The sequence below is a fragment of the Euprymna scolopes genome, chromosome 16 (genome assembly GCF_053919585.1).
Source record: "Euprymna scolopes isolate OS-2025 chromosome 16, ASM5391958v1, whole genome shotgun sequence".
Classification (NCBI taxonomy): Eukaryota; Metazoa; Mollusca; class Cephalopoda; order Sepiida; family Sepiolidae; genus Euprymna; species Euprymna scolopes.
This window is the reverse complement of record NC_136497.1, coordinates 33,235,220-33,250,991: the sequence shown is the minus strand read 5'-3', so window position 1 is coordinate 33,250,991 and position 15,772 is coordinate 33,235,220.

Sequence of the window (15,772 nt, the reverse complement as noted above, 5' to 3'; positions counted from 1 at the left end):
ACCGACATAAGTATGGCAGTATACTAAAGTATTCTCACGGAAGTATTCTTACGCATGTCACCCATGCTTGATTGATAAAATTCACAAATCATTTGTGCAATCAACCGTATTAAATACGGATACAAGTAGGTTTAAAGCTGTTTTTTTAAACATCCTCTTTCGTTTAATGTCAAGCAAATGTGAATATTTAGTACAAAATAATCAACGATAGGTGGCATATAAATCTATTGACATGGGCAGTATTTAGTCGTTGATAGGCCATTGAAATTAAATGGATAGTATTCAGTTGTGTTAATAGACTCTGTTTTGAGATATCCACACATTTAGAATCGTAACAATTTTGACCTGATGAGTATAATAACCAAGTAGCATCTCCAACCGACAATACTAGTACTAATGTAGCCCATTATTATTTAACAGGAGTAAAAAAGAATAACAGATCGCGCTTCAAAATTGAAATGTGTTGATTAAGGTTTATTTACACAAAATAGAATAACGGAAACGATGTGGATTACACGATTTTCATAAGAAAACCCATCTAAAAGACGACCATGTCTATATGTGTACATACATCTACAAGTTATATTTGATAGTTATAAGAATAATACATAAACAAAATAATATTACAAATGTTAGCCTGACGGACGAAGCCAGTAACAAGCTCTGGCACAGGTGTTGGAAGATAATAAAGCAATACGTAAATATTCAATCTCAAATATTTGTCCCCTGGCGATGAATTAAAAAAAATAACATAGAAATAAAAAAAGTATTTGCGAAAAAAAATGATACTTCAAATAGGCAGGTGACATTTTAACCAACACGCAAAATTACTTCTGAAGTTGCTCATACGTATTTTTCGTTTCTAATTGTGCGAGATGCGATAAAAATGGTATTTCAATATAAAATGTGATAAACCAACGAACAGGCCGACAACTCTTTTTTTCCGGTATGCGTGGTCGCATTGAAAGGAAAAAAATAATAAACAAGCGCCTATACGAAGACTAAATTTAAACAAGGAATGCTACAAACAGTACAATGAGGAAACAAAACGGATCGATCGTTCTGTGTGAATCTGAACGCTTCTAGCCAATTGTCCTTCCGAAGCGGCTCATCAAAATGGAAACTTCACTTCAACACTTCTCCTATAATCTCGTTAGAATTCGCGAAATCTCGCGCGTGCAACCGTCAGTTCCTTCTAGCCATAGGGTGTCATTTTGTTTGGTTTTTATTTGCTTAATATTTTGTTTCCTGATTCAATTTTCGTTCTTTGCAATTCATATTTTGTTTTCTATTTTTGTTGATTTTTATTAAATATTGTTGGATTTATTTTTGACGATTCCGTTATTTTTTACTATTTTCCATCGTTTTTGCTAAATATCTTTTCTCGTGTTGTGGTTTAAATTAATAGAAACAATGAATAACAGTTTGTACTCAACGATTCCCGCGACGACAAAAGGGCAGAAGATGATGCAAAGTTACAACGAGTGCTGCAATATCAGATTCTTTTTTTCTTCTCCTTTGTAACTGTAGGCTTCATTTGCTCTTTTTTATTCTTTCTCTAACAGTCGTCGTTGGTTCAAGAGATGACGAAGGTGATAGATTCGCTTTGCTACCGTATAACAGTGCTACTTCACTGGTTTATATTAAAAATCAGGCGCATTCAGAAAAATACAGAAGAAAAATGTACCGTACTTTGGAGTAATTGCGCTCAGTCCGGGGTAATTGCCCCAACTAGCTAAACGTACACTTTTGTTAACCACGCATAGGAAAAGCATTTTTTAGCTGGAGTAATTACCCCAAAGTATGGCAGATATTCATACGTTTATTTTAAAATCTAAGGGTTTCAGTTTCAAAAATATATTCGTATTTCAAGGTTTCTTCAGGATGTCAGGTCCCCAAATTATGTAAGATGCTTTCCATTAATATTATTGAGATTAAATCTACTTAATTTTTCTATACTATTTATATTCATATTCACTATTGTTTCATCGAAAGTGTCATTTCACACGATTCGGTAGATGTAACATTTGATCTCATTCATAGAGATCCTAAGTAATTCGCAAGTGAATTTTCGTTCGCCTTCACTGAGAATTGATACATAAATCTTCCGAAACATTTCACTTTTTAAAATTGATTTTCCAAGTAATCTTACCACTGTGGCACAGGAGTTCCGATTGAAAAACTTATTCTAAATTCCTCACTATTATGTAGTTTCAACACCGAAGTAGCGTCTAAAAAGTATAAATCTTGTAAATGTATATATATATATATATATATATATATATATATATATATATATATATATGGTGCGTTAGTGTGTGCGATTTTGTTAATAACATTGACATATATAAATATATATATATATATATATATACATATATATATATATGTATATATACATATTTATATATATATATATACATATTTATGATGACTGGTATATCTTTATGAAGTAAGATCTTGCGTGTGTGTTTCATTAGAAATTACACGCTATACTATACAAAAGAAATACAATGTGAGACAAAAAAACAAAAATAATTAAACACAGGCGAAATTATCAAACGAATGATTTACCTGTAACGTATTGATCAAAGAAGCATTTCCGAAAAAGCTAAGATATATAACTATTTTCAAATGTTGAAAACGAAGGAAAAAGTAGAAACAACAAAATATTTTCATCAGGTAAGTTACTGTTTGTAAAAATAAGTCGGCACGTGCGAAAATACGAAAATTTGATGAAACCGGTGAGAAAAAAAAACCGGTAAGAGAAAAAGCTTAACATAAAAACAATTAAAAAGAATGATAAAATTCGATAGAAAAACTGTAATCAGACATTATCAAGCAATATAAAAGTTTATGTGCCGGGTGTTTGTTTTATGCACCGAAATCGCCGGATGTTTCTTGAAAGAATATGTTCCGATATTAATGTATAATTGTTAATGAGAAAAGAGGAACATCCTTTCTATACACGGTTTGAACAAAAGAAGAATTTTAAAGGTTGTAATACCAAGAAGTTACTGTGTGTTAATAATACATTAATTGTATTGTCTTTGCGTTACACTTCCAAAATATAAACCGTAATTCATATTTCTGGCTGTCTATGCGAAACTAAATTACTGACAATCAGGTCCATTTATATTTAATTGCAACATAGAGAAGGATTGCCCTCGACACTTCATATTGCATTGAGTAAATCATCAGTTGTTTCTTTATACAGTTAGTATCATTATTTTTACATCAAATTCTAATTTATTTGAAATGAAGTTTATATTATTTTATTAGGAGAATACAAGATTTACTTTTTTCAATATTGTTTATATTATTTGTGTTAGTGGCGATGTTCGAGTTGGACTTTATATAGTGAGTGTGTAAATATAAAAGCTCAGCGTTTAGCATTGAGTCGAAAAAAATAACCGTCAATAATTCCGTAAAGAAATACACGTTTAAAGCAAGGGAGGTTCGGAATAATCTTCCATTTCTAAACGACTTCGAAAACTGATCATGCGAAGTCAAGCGTTTTTTTTTTCATTCATTTAAATAACAAAATTTCCAGAGGTATTTCCTCTCAGCGTTGTGGGGCAGTGTATTAGGAGGTTGCATCGCAAGTGGTAGTTCTCATGTTCGAGTATATGTATTTAAACATCGTTGTTTTGTAATTTTGAATAGTACTTTGTTTCTTTTTTCGATTTTTTAATTACAGTTTTTAAAAGAAAGTTGTAACATTTTATCAGAATTATTTTTTTTGCCACAACACTTGTCCTATTTCAAGGGTTTCGTAATGTGAGTTCTTTGTGGGAATAATCATTTTTATAACAGTATTTCACTAAAAAATATTCTAGTTTTTTGGGTTTTTTTTTACTGAATTATTTACATTTTTTTTCGTTGAAACACGCCGAACCGGTGGTCTGTTTCAAACAACGGTGGTTTGTAATTTAAAAAAACAATTTCATTATTTCATCTTTTTATGAGTGACTTAAAAAGAAAGGGTTGACATTTGGGTAGCGATGTGTGAATTGAGCTTTATATAGTGACTTTTTTCTATCATTTCTCAGTTGTTAACGGTTATTTCGCTGTAAAAATGTAATTTTATAAAACTAAAGTATTTTCATTTTTTTTTCTTTGCAACACACCCTAACGAAAAATCTTTCTAGATTGAGTTCGCTTTAACTAGTTTTCATTTTTCTGTTGTTATCCGTTCTTTTATTTTCGAGTTAGCAGTTGTGAAATAACCCAACTTCAGCTCCACTCGGAAAACGCAGGGTATCCATGCTAGAATATATAAGTAGTCGTCATTTTGGTATAGTCTCTAAAACATAAGGGAGACTGATCTGATGGAATTAGATACGAATATATATATATATATATATATATATATATATGTTGTTTTGAAAAAAAAAATGAAATATGTATATATATATATATATGTGTGTGTGTGTGTGTGTGTGTTGTTTTGAAAAAAAGAAAACCCGAATGAATTTATGAAATGATCAAGGTTTCGTCCGTATTGCAGAGGATATCTTCAGCATATTAAAAGGAAAAATGCAGAATAAGAAAACGATCATAGATCATACGTAAATGAAAAGGAAACAATGTTAGAATCCTACCCATATCGAGAAGGAAAATATACGCACACATAATTTCTTTCCCGATATGGATAGGATTCTTACACTGTTTCCTTTTCATTTACGAGTGGTCTATGATCGTTTTATTCTTCTGCATTTTTCCTTTTAATATCCTGAAGAGTTCCTCTGAAATTATATATATATATATATATATATATATATATATATATATATATATATATATATATATATATAAATATGTATGTTACGGCATAATCGCGTTTACACACCGGTTCTCGTCAGATCACCGAAGTTAAGCAACGTTGACTCGTAACATATTATATATATATATATATATATATATATATATATATATATATATATATATATATATATATATATATATATGGACAGATAGAGATAGGTGAAAAAAGGAGAGGAGACGGGGGCAAATTGACACAGGAAATACTTATTTGTCATTACTCCTAACAAGATTTAAGGAGAAAATCAATATTTGTTTCAAATAAAATTTAACAATATATTTAATTGTTAAACCCTTTTAAAATAGTATCAGACTATTTTTCCTGGCATCAATCAATTTAAAAAAAAAATATTCTAGGGCAGGTTGATACAGACTGGCCAGATTTATATACAAGGTGGAGCAGGTGATACAGTTTTGGGTAGGTTTATACAAACAAATAAATAACTGAAATAGAATAACTCTGCTGCAGCCATTGTACTCGAGATGTTAAATCAAAGCGTATTAATATGTATTTTTCTGAAAATATTAACATAAATTTAAAAGTAAACTATGAAATAATTTCATTTACAAAAAGAAAAAAATAGAATTAGTGCATATAGCACAGGAAATAATTGACTTGAGTTCTATGCAGTTGTCAATTGAAGAAACACTTATTTTGTGTGGAGGTCATTTTCAAAAATGAAGACCTAATTCATACCATTGTCAACGTATTCTTCATGACAGTTTAGTATTCTGTGCATTGGGTCTATGTTTCCTCGGTTACAGTTTCACATAAATGGTCACCACAAATGGTGCAAATATAATCAGAATTTCCTGTTTTGGTATTTATAGATTCTCGGTTTGTTTTGCAGATAGAAATTTGTGAACCTGATAAATATATAGGACAAAAGTATCCAATATTGTTTTTTAAATATTTTCCTGGTTGAACACTCTTCAACCCGGAACCATGAAACAAGGTCCAGCAAGTAGTTTCGGTTCAGTAACTGCACCGATACTCACAATACCAGATGTAAGAAAGGACCGACCACCGGGAAGGACGGTACTAATTTCCACGCCGATAAGGAATAAGGTCATCCTGATCTTCCTATTTCATCAGTACCGGCTTGTTAATTGGGGAGGGCGTACCATTTTCTCCTCTTGCATGAAAGTCAAAGACAAAGGCCATTTGGTCCTTGTCTTTACACTCCGATATTGAAAGTTGATATGTTGTATATATATATATATATATATATATATATATATATATATATATATATATATATATATATATATATATACAACTGTTTTTTGGGGTGTACTCACTTTTATTGAAAGGGATTAATCGTTGATTGGCTATATATATTAAGTTTGATGGGAAAATAAACTGTTATAGTATATATGCTGCACACAGACTCATTTTTGTGTCAAAATATATTTTCTTAATAATATCCCATGAAGAAATGTACTTAAATATTTGAAAAGAAATGTGAGGAGTATAATAACTTTTGTGATATACTGTGCATATATATATATATATATATATATATATATATATATATATATATATATATATATATATATATACGTTAAATTATTATACCCCATGCAAGTTTAAACGTACACTATACTTCTTATTCGTAATATTGCAGACAGCTATCTCTAACCAAATTTCAATTCAAAGCCACGCCTAACATATAACACCACATATTTAATAGCACCCTAATAAGCAATTCGCACTAATTATAACCAAACTTGTGTTCTCCTTAATTTAAAGCAAAATCTTAATAAATAAGTAACTTAAAACTATCAGATCCCCTGTCCCGGACCTCAACCTTCAAACTGAAGATTAGAAAACAATTTTTTCTCCCGCCCTCCTCCTAAAAAAACTCTCAAACAATAAAACTAATTTTAAACATCTCTACAATATTTACTTAGACGAATATAAAATTATGCAATAAGAAAAACTATCCCTAAATCATTCAAACCAGAAATAATGGCAATTGACGCTAATCTCCAAAAAGATCGCCCCCAACACGCACCAACTTACCCCCATCCACTGTCTAAAAGTCAGCGCTACCAGTTAAGGTCTATCACCCCAGTTCCCCACTCGCCCTAGCCTATACCATCAACCCAACTTCAACCCAACAATTTCACCTCTACTCTTCACCTGACTCTGACCTTCGTACTCATTGTAAACTCCTGAACTCGTCTCGAACTAGCCGATTCTGACCCAGTTCCCTGCACATTAACCAGGCTTGAAACTACTACGTCAATCATTTCGCATTCTTCATGCGCCAAGAATGAACAAAGAATCATATATAACAGAATTACATAAAGGAACTCTTACGGCCACATATTATAACGAAACTCTAACTCCAGCCTTGGAAATACCGACTTCGCAATATTCATTATCCTTTTCTTTTAGGACAGAGGTAATGTCATCGTCGTTCATATCTTCTGATAAGACGAACTTTCAATTTTCAATTTGAATTGGCAAATCTATCTCACTACCATTAATTACTTCATCGAATATCTATATGGGGAAAATTACTGTCGTAAAACACGAGCCTAAATGTAAGTTGCTGTTTATATATATTTACTTGTTCATAAATAACTTATGCAGTTGGCCCATTGATCCAAGAAAATTCTGAGTTATAATATGGACATCTGCGAATATTTTTCTGGCTTAGAGCTTTATATATGAAGAGATAGTATCTCATTCACCAAACTCTAAGCTTTGCTGAATAAACCTATATATATATATATATATATATATTACACCTTTATGCCTCACTTTTGTATACATGTACCCTACCGCCCCAACCATTTCGCCCAATTAACAAAATTTAGTTTTTTTCATCGATCTAAAATTATTATTTTCATTTGTATATCCTTCCCCTATTATCATGCCGACCCATTCGCCAAAACCTCAATTACGTGCTCGCCCCTTAATCCACTTCTATGAATTTACTCCTCCGTTTTAATGACTTGCCTTCTATTTCACACGCACCCTCTACACCTAACAACAAGGAACCCCTACGATTATCACTACATATTATCCGCCATATGTTATCTTGTGAAAATTAATATTGTAATCTTAAAAACTCTCACCCATACCCACTTCATTATTTACCCCTTTAATTTTCACCTTCGGAGCTTACCCCCACTCTACTGAATTAAAACCCTAGTGAACTCTCCATGTAATCCACAATCTAACTGTCATTAATCTCATAACATCACGATACAGCCATATTCCCCATATAAGTAATGTTGTGATATAAGTTACTTTGATTAATCCTGATTAGTATATATATATATATATATATATATATATATATATATATATATATATATATATATATATATATATATATATATATATACCATAGCTTCAAATATTCATTATAATATTGCGCCTGAAAACATACACCAGCTCTAAGTACTGTTCTTCTTTCGGTTACCACTGTCGATAAAAAAAAACCTTTAACATAAATCAACGGCATGGACACTATACACCTTACATACGGATACAATAGAACTACAACCAAACTACCCCTATACCTCCCTTAATCTTTAATACATAAAATACTTACATTATTTAAAATTATGATAGAAACATATACTCGTTTTTAGACTACACTTCATATAGGACGCTCCTCCTTTATTTTAGAATTCTATATAGATCCCCTAAGAACATCAATGATTTTATTTATTTATTCTGTTCCTGATGATTCCCCGGCTAGACAGTACATCCCCATACTGTTACCTAGCACCTTCTCTACTCTTCTAAGGAGAAGCATTTGGCTTCCAAATAACTTGGTATAACGACTCCTCTGTACCGATTTACTATGCCTCCCCACGGGACAGAGTTAGACACCAGGGTCGTTCGTCCAAATATATATATGTACTTGCCATGAAAATGACGATAAAGCAGAGACAAACTCACAATATCTCTTCTGTGAGAAAGAGGTTGCATGGAAGAGAAAAGGACATCCCCCACAAGGCTACGAAGTCTATTTTGAACTCTATCAAGGCAGGATAAGTCCTTTCTAGCAGATTCTGCCCAGGTGTGGCAACAGTACTCCTTCCTTGGGCATACCTGATTCTTATATAGATAGAGAATTACATCAGCAGTGACATATCTACTGGATCGTTAGAAGGATCTCACCATCTTTCCAGCGGTCTTGACAACAGATTTGTTGTACGTACTCCATTTAAGATCAGGAGAAAAGGTCAAGCCCAGAAGCTTGTCAAAACAGGGGGCCTCCCCAAGACGAGGGCCATTCATTTCATGTAATGCCAGATGGGGATCAGAGCGTTGATGATATAAAGATAAAAGCTTAGTTTTAGATGCATTAAAAGTAACAAGCCACCTCTTCCCCCATTGTACCACTTGGTCAAGGTCAGAGGAGAGAGAATCAGGGAGAACTTGGTAGTTTACGATCTTAGGTGTGCTACCCTTGATAGTAGTGGCATCAGCATAGATGTATAAGAATGATGTAACGATTTGATTTGGAAGATCATTAATATAGGATTCCAATATATAGCATTTGTGAATTCATTTTCCACTCCTATTGCCTCTTATATATGTATATATATATATATATATATATATATATATATATATATAATTTTGCAATTGATATTAATTAATTTAATAGTTTGTATAAGATTAATTAATTTAATAGTTTGAAAAGAAGAGGGTACCAAAGTTATATATACATATATATATATATATATATATATATATATATATATATATATATATATATGTGTGTGTGTGTGTGGGTGTGTGGGTGTGGGTGTGTGCGCGCGTGTGTGTGTGTGTGTATATATTTCATATGAACGGGTATTTTTATGTATATCTATCTGCTCTTAATTTCTAATATATATATATATATATATATATATATATATATATATATATAGCAGCGAAGGGCAAAAAGAAGAAAATAGACGAAATAGGCAGCCCGTGTTGGGAAAAGTGAGGAACATATCCATTTAGCCGTTAAAGCTGTGGTAATGTTGACTGGTTACTTTCCAGCCTCCGCGACTAAAAATAGTTCGTCTAAAAGTTGTATTAAGAAGCAGAACTTTATATGAGAATTAAAACATGGACTCCTATCGTAAGGAAATGAAAGAAAACGAAACTTCGTGTATTTTTATTCATTATTATTATTTTTTTTATTAATTACTGCGCTGCATGATTGTAATTACTTCATTATCATCTTGATAAAAAATATAAAACCAAAATTAAAATTAAAATAAACCCCAAGTACAACAAAAGTAATCAATCCTAAAACAAATGAAGGTTTTTCGTTACATTACACTCCTATTGCCTCTTATATATGTATATATATATATATATATATATATATATATATATATATATATATATAATTTTGCAATTGATATTAATTAATTTAATAGTTTGTATAATCATACATATACGTTTAAAGTAAAACATTTCCAGAATGTGTTTCATACAGTTTGGTCCATTTGAAAATAGTCTAGCTGAAACCACTGTCAAACATTTTCCCCACTCTTTATCTGTGCCAAAACCAAAATTCCATGAACACACCTTCTTTCTTAGAAGTGAACGGCTCTGGAACTCTGTTCCGTTTGCCTGTTTCCCACCTGAAACTAGCTGGATATCTTCAAGTCCAGCATAAGCAAATTCCTTATGAACCGCCCCGTAAAGTAAAACACTTAATCAAATCTCCAATAATAACGATTACTATGATACTATCCCATTGATTACTGTACACGCAATAATCCGTATCCCCGAGTTTCGTCTAGGCCTTGATAAGTTGTGACTACCTTGTAAAATATTGTTTGGATCCATCAGCTATAACTGCAACTAAAACATTAAGCGTATTATTCATAATTTTGTAAGCTAGTGACAAATAGAAATCAAAAGTCTCAAGATTAAGTAACTTTTTGCGAAGTATTCAATGCGAGAGATACCTACATTTACTCATGTAACGTTTTTCTTGTATTTTTACCCGTTATTATTTCTATTTACCGGCAAAAAACTAATCTAATTTCTTCCACAGGTTAAAATCTTTTATATAGTTAGTTTTTAGTTCATATAGAGTGTATAAAGATTATAGTATATATAGAGTATTTTCGTAGAAACGGCTTAGATCACACAGAATAGTTTACTTATACACACACATAACTAAGTGTTTTTTTAGAAGCAATTAACTCGCATTGTATATTTTATATAAACGCATTAAGCATAAAGATTTTGAATTTGCCGAAGAATTACATCATCCAGAAACTTCACGTACGTCTTCAATGTCGAATTTTTCTTATTTTGTTAAAAAAACATTATTTTGCAGAATACCTAAATTAATGACTATCGCATTATCATTTAAATTCTGAGTTTTTCCAACAATGTATTCCTGTCGAGATGGTTTTAAATAGAAAAATATCTTCGGAATTTCAATTACAATTCCTTTTGTTGTTTTTTTTTTTCAAATGAACCGCAGGGAATACATCGTTTTCCTTGGCTTCTTAAGGACACAATTACAAAAGCGACAACATTATTGAAGACTCTGTAAGATCCAAATTAGCCTCTAAATTCACACGTGACGGGGATCAAACAATCAAACGCTCCTTCAACATTTCATAACTCAGCATCTTACACAATATCGCCTGAGATATTTGTTTATAAAAAGCAGCATTTTGTGTTTCGTAATAATATGTCTAATATAGAGAAGGATATTAATACGCCGAAAGCAATCATAACTTAAACGCGAAGTTAATTAAATAGAAGAAAGCACATACGCTAAAAGCTATTTTAAATTCATCCAACACCTTCGTATATATTTTTACACGTTTCATATTCATAACTATGCATATCTCCAGAAAATGAATTATTATTCAATTAAAAAATTAATCTCAAAAGAATTTTAAGGAATGAACTTCTAATTAAATATATACATTTTCAGATTTTATTATCTCAATTGCAAACAAATACGTAGTTCCTCATCATATTAATTTATAAATGATGTACCTCATATATGATTTGTTTGATCTTCAATTTCATAAGGAAAGCTTGTATAATATAGAAACCTCCTTTTTACTATGGTATTTAAATACTTAATAATTCTAATAAGAAAAGAAGAGGGTACCAAAGTTATATATACATATATATATATATATATATATATATATATATATATATATATATATATATATATATGTGTGTGTGTGTGTGTGTGCGCGCGCGCGTGTGTGTGTGTGTATATATATTTCATATGAACGGGTATTTTTATGTATATCTATCTGCTCTTAATTTCTAATATATATATATATATATATATATATATATATATATATATATATATATATATATATATAGCAGCGAAGGGCAAAAAGAAGAAAATAGACGAAATAGGCAGCCCGTGTTGGGAAAAGTGAGGAACATATCCATTTAGCCGTTAAAGCTGTGGTAATGTTGACTGCTTACTTTCCAGCCTCCGCGACTAAAAATAGTTCGTCTAAAAGTTGTATTAAGAAGCAGAACTTTATATGAGAATTAAAACATGGACTCCTATCGTAAGGAAATGAAAGAAAACGAAACTTCGTGTATTTTTATTCATTATTATTATTTTTTTTATTAATTACTGCGCTGCATGATTGTAATTACTTCATTATCATCTTGATAAAAAAATATAAAACCAAAATTAAAATTAAAATAAACCCCAAGTACAACAAAAGTAATCAATCCTAAAACAAATGAAGGTTTTTCGTTGCATTACAAAGCCGTAGGTTACGACACGGACCACATATACACTGCTGTACTAGGGCGTAATCGATACAGCGATGTGTTTAATCTATTTAAACCAATTCAAGAAATAACGTAAAACGACTATGCGTGGCGAGCGAATTCAGTTAAACTGGAACGATTTTTTGCGACCCTCGCTGAATTCCTTGTGATTTCAAAATCGAAAATAAGGAAACTCGTTATCGCACATTTATAATTAATTCCCCCTGTCCCAAAAAGACAAAAAATCAGAAATGTGGATCTTATTTTTTACTATTGGTATGTAGTTGAGAATGCTTTTTAGTTGGTTTAAATGTAATTTTATTTATCTAGAGGTAAGCAAGGCCAATAATGTAAAGTTATCGAATCGTTCGTAAAATGGCGGGATTAATGTAATTCTTGAATTGGAGTATGACACGAATCAGCCAATCATAACGCAAGAACATGTCTAGAGATATTATTATAACGAACTAATGTGTGTAAAATGTCATTCTATAGTTACATATTATATTGGCTATGAGTGTAGACATAATAAGGCGTATATGTTATCGGTTGTTGTAAACCTACGGTATTTGATCTAGATGGAAATAACTGTGTCTTTTCTATTATATATAGGGATATAGTTGTTCCCTCGGTCTTGAGATAATATGGATACTTATTATTAGGGTACCCGCATGTGGAATATTTGGTGGTAAGAGCGGCGCAATTCTTACGCACACCTTTCCTTAATCGGCGTTGTAAAATACAAGTGGAAAATGAAGATTCAGAGGAAGGACTAGAAACAATGCCGTGATAAGTGGAGGGCACATGTAGCGCCTGGAATTCCTAAATGTTCACTTATCTTGTACTAGACAGGCTCAAATTTGCTTTGCTTCGGTGATCTGATGAAAGCTGAATTGTCAGAGTGATTATTACAAGTATATAAATATATATATATATATATATATATATATATATATATATATATATATGAATTTGGCATCTTATAAAAAATTCATATTATCGCCTATTTTTATCTCTAAAGGACTGCGGAATTCCCTTCTGGATCAAAGTATCATAGGTTTTCAACAACAGATGCCACATAAAAATGTAATAGATCTAGCTTAAGAGCCAATATCTTATGCAGCTTTCGACCACCATTTTAGACATGTTCCATCGTGAAAATAAAACGCTGTGCTGCATCCAACGTGCAACACAATCGCAGTCGCATATTTTTAGAGGAAGCCTTTTCTATCTAACTATATTGTCTTAACACTCTACCAATTGTCACCAGGACCAATTCTACAATTTTCACAGATACTTTGATTACACTCATCGTAATTGGCTCATAGACATATCGACATAATATAATCTTTCCGATTTACGAGTCATAAATTATAACGGCTTCTTGCCCAATGTCTGCCCTTTCGGATTGGCTGAGGTCTGACACTTCTGTTATTCGAGAATTCGATCCTTATAAAAATAACGAACTTTTCCAAAAAATAAAACATGATGTCAGCAAAAGACATGTTTTATTCGCACGGCATAATATTCATTAGATGCTTAGATTATTACAGTTGTATGCGTTTATGCTTGTGCGTGTGTGCGTGTGTGTGTGTGTGTGTGTGTGTGTGTGTGTGTGTGCGTGCGCACGACAGAAATCACTGTAGTAATTGCTTAACCTATCTGAGCAACAACAACGCGTGACCGGGTAAAACTTCAACTATAAAATATTTTCATTCGAACAGTAGTCATAGAATGACGAATATCAAATACACTAAATTACTTTTATTTTTCATGCGAAAATGCGCGCGCGTGTGCGTGTGTGTGCGCATGCGTGTTTAGGTACGATACAAATCCCTTAAATATTTTCTTTAACAAAACTGAGCCACAGAAACGCGTGGCCGGGTACGTTTTTATATAAAAATCAAATATATAATACGGGCTACAAATATAAAAAAATGATTTTTTAAAAATTGTATGAAGTACATAGGTAGAAATATAAAAATAATATAGAAAATTAGATAACAATATAAAAATATGAAAAATTAGATATTATAAAATGGATTAATAATATATACAATTAATGGTGAGGATGAACATTTTCTTACGGTGCTCAATCCCAGACAACCTAGAATAATGTCACCATCAGGGAGATAAAGTGTCAGCCATTTTTGTAAGCTTATCCTTGACTAATTGCACTGCAACGGCGACGCTCATCTTTTTGAAAGTGATGTTTAATTTGATGTGGGACTATCTGTTTAATTTTCGTCATTTCTCTTAAGCGAAATCCACATCGAAAAGTCTGTCAGATCTTGTTGAATTTTTTTTATAAGTTTGCTTGTTCCAGACTGCTTGTGCCCGAATCAACTTTTCCGTAGATGAACGAACCCAGGGCCGTCCCTCTGATATAAAAAAAAACTTTACATCTAAGCTAACTTCTTTGCATCTTACTATGAGACTTTTTTTGGCAATCCTTAATGGTCTATTCCCAACTTACTGTAAACTCAATCATCACCGTTTGCTTATAATTTTTGTTCTCACTTCGCTATATTTAGGCTTGAGCGGTTGTTGTGTGAACACGAGTGGTGAATCCAGCTCAACTGCTAATTTCCACGAACCGTCCAATCTTTTGTCAATTTCAATTCTCTTTCGGTTATTTACCGAAGATTCTTTCCCTTCTCCTCCAAATTAATCCTTTGCAGCTATTCAACATTTTCAGCTTTCAATTTTTTTTCGTTTCCCTTCTTTAAAAATCCGTTCTTCACAACTTTGAGCCCCTGATCATGTCTTCAGCTTCGTTGGTCTAATCCTAAGTGGTTGCGGATAGATTATTACTGAGCTTTACTGCCTACATTTGCATATATTATCTGAACTCTGATTACAAAGATTTATGATTGGACATATCGTATGTGCATTTTATCAGGAAACAAATTATAGCTGTTTCCCAATTACAGATGCTCTTCCCAAATAATTTTCCCTTTACAACTAAAGACTTTCCCTGGATGTTCTGTACATGCACACTACATTGCATAAGGATTACTTTTCTTCTCTTTCCTTCGTTTATTCTCATCGTATTTACCACTTCTTCATGACTGTCCAGATTGCTGCTAGCACGACATTATTTTAACGATCGTCACTTCAATCCTTCATAGTTTGTTTTTACTGATCCGATGATTGTGTTTATGCTTGTTCACATTTTTCTCCTTTGAATTT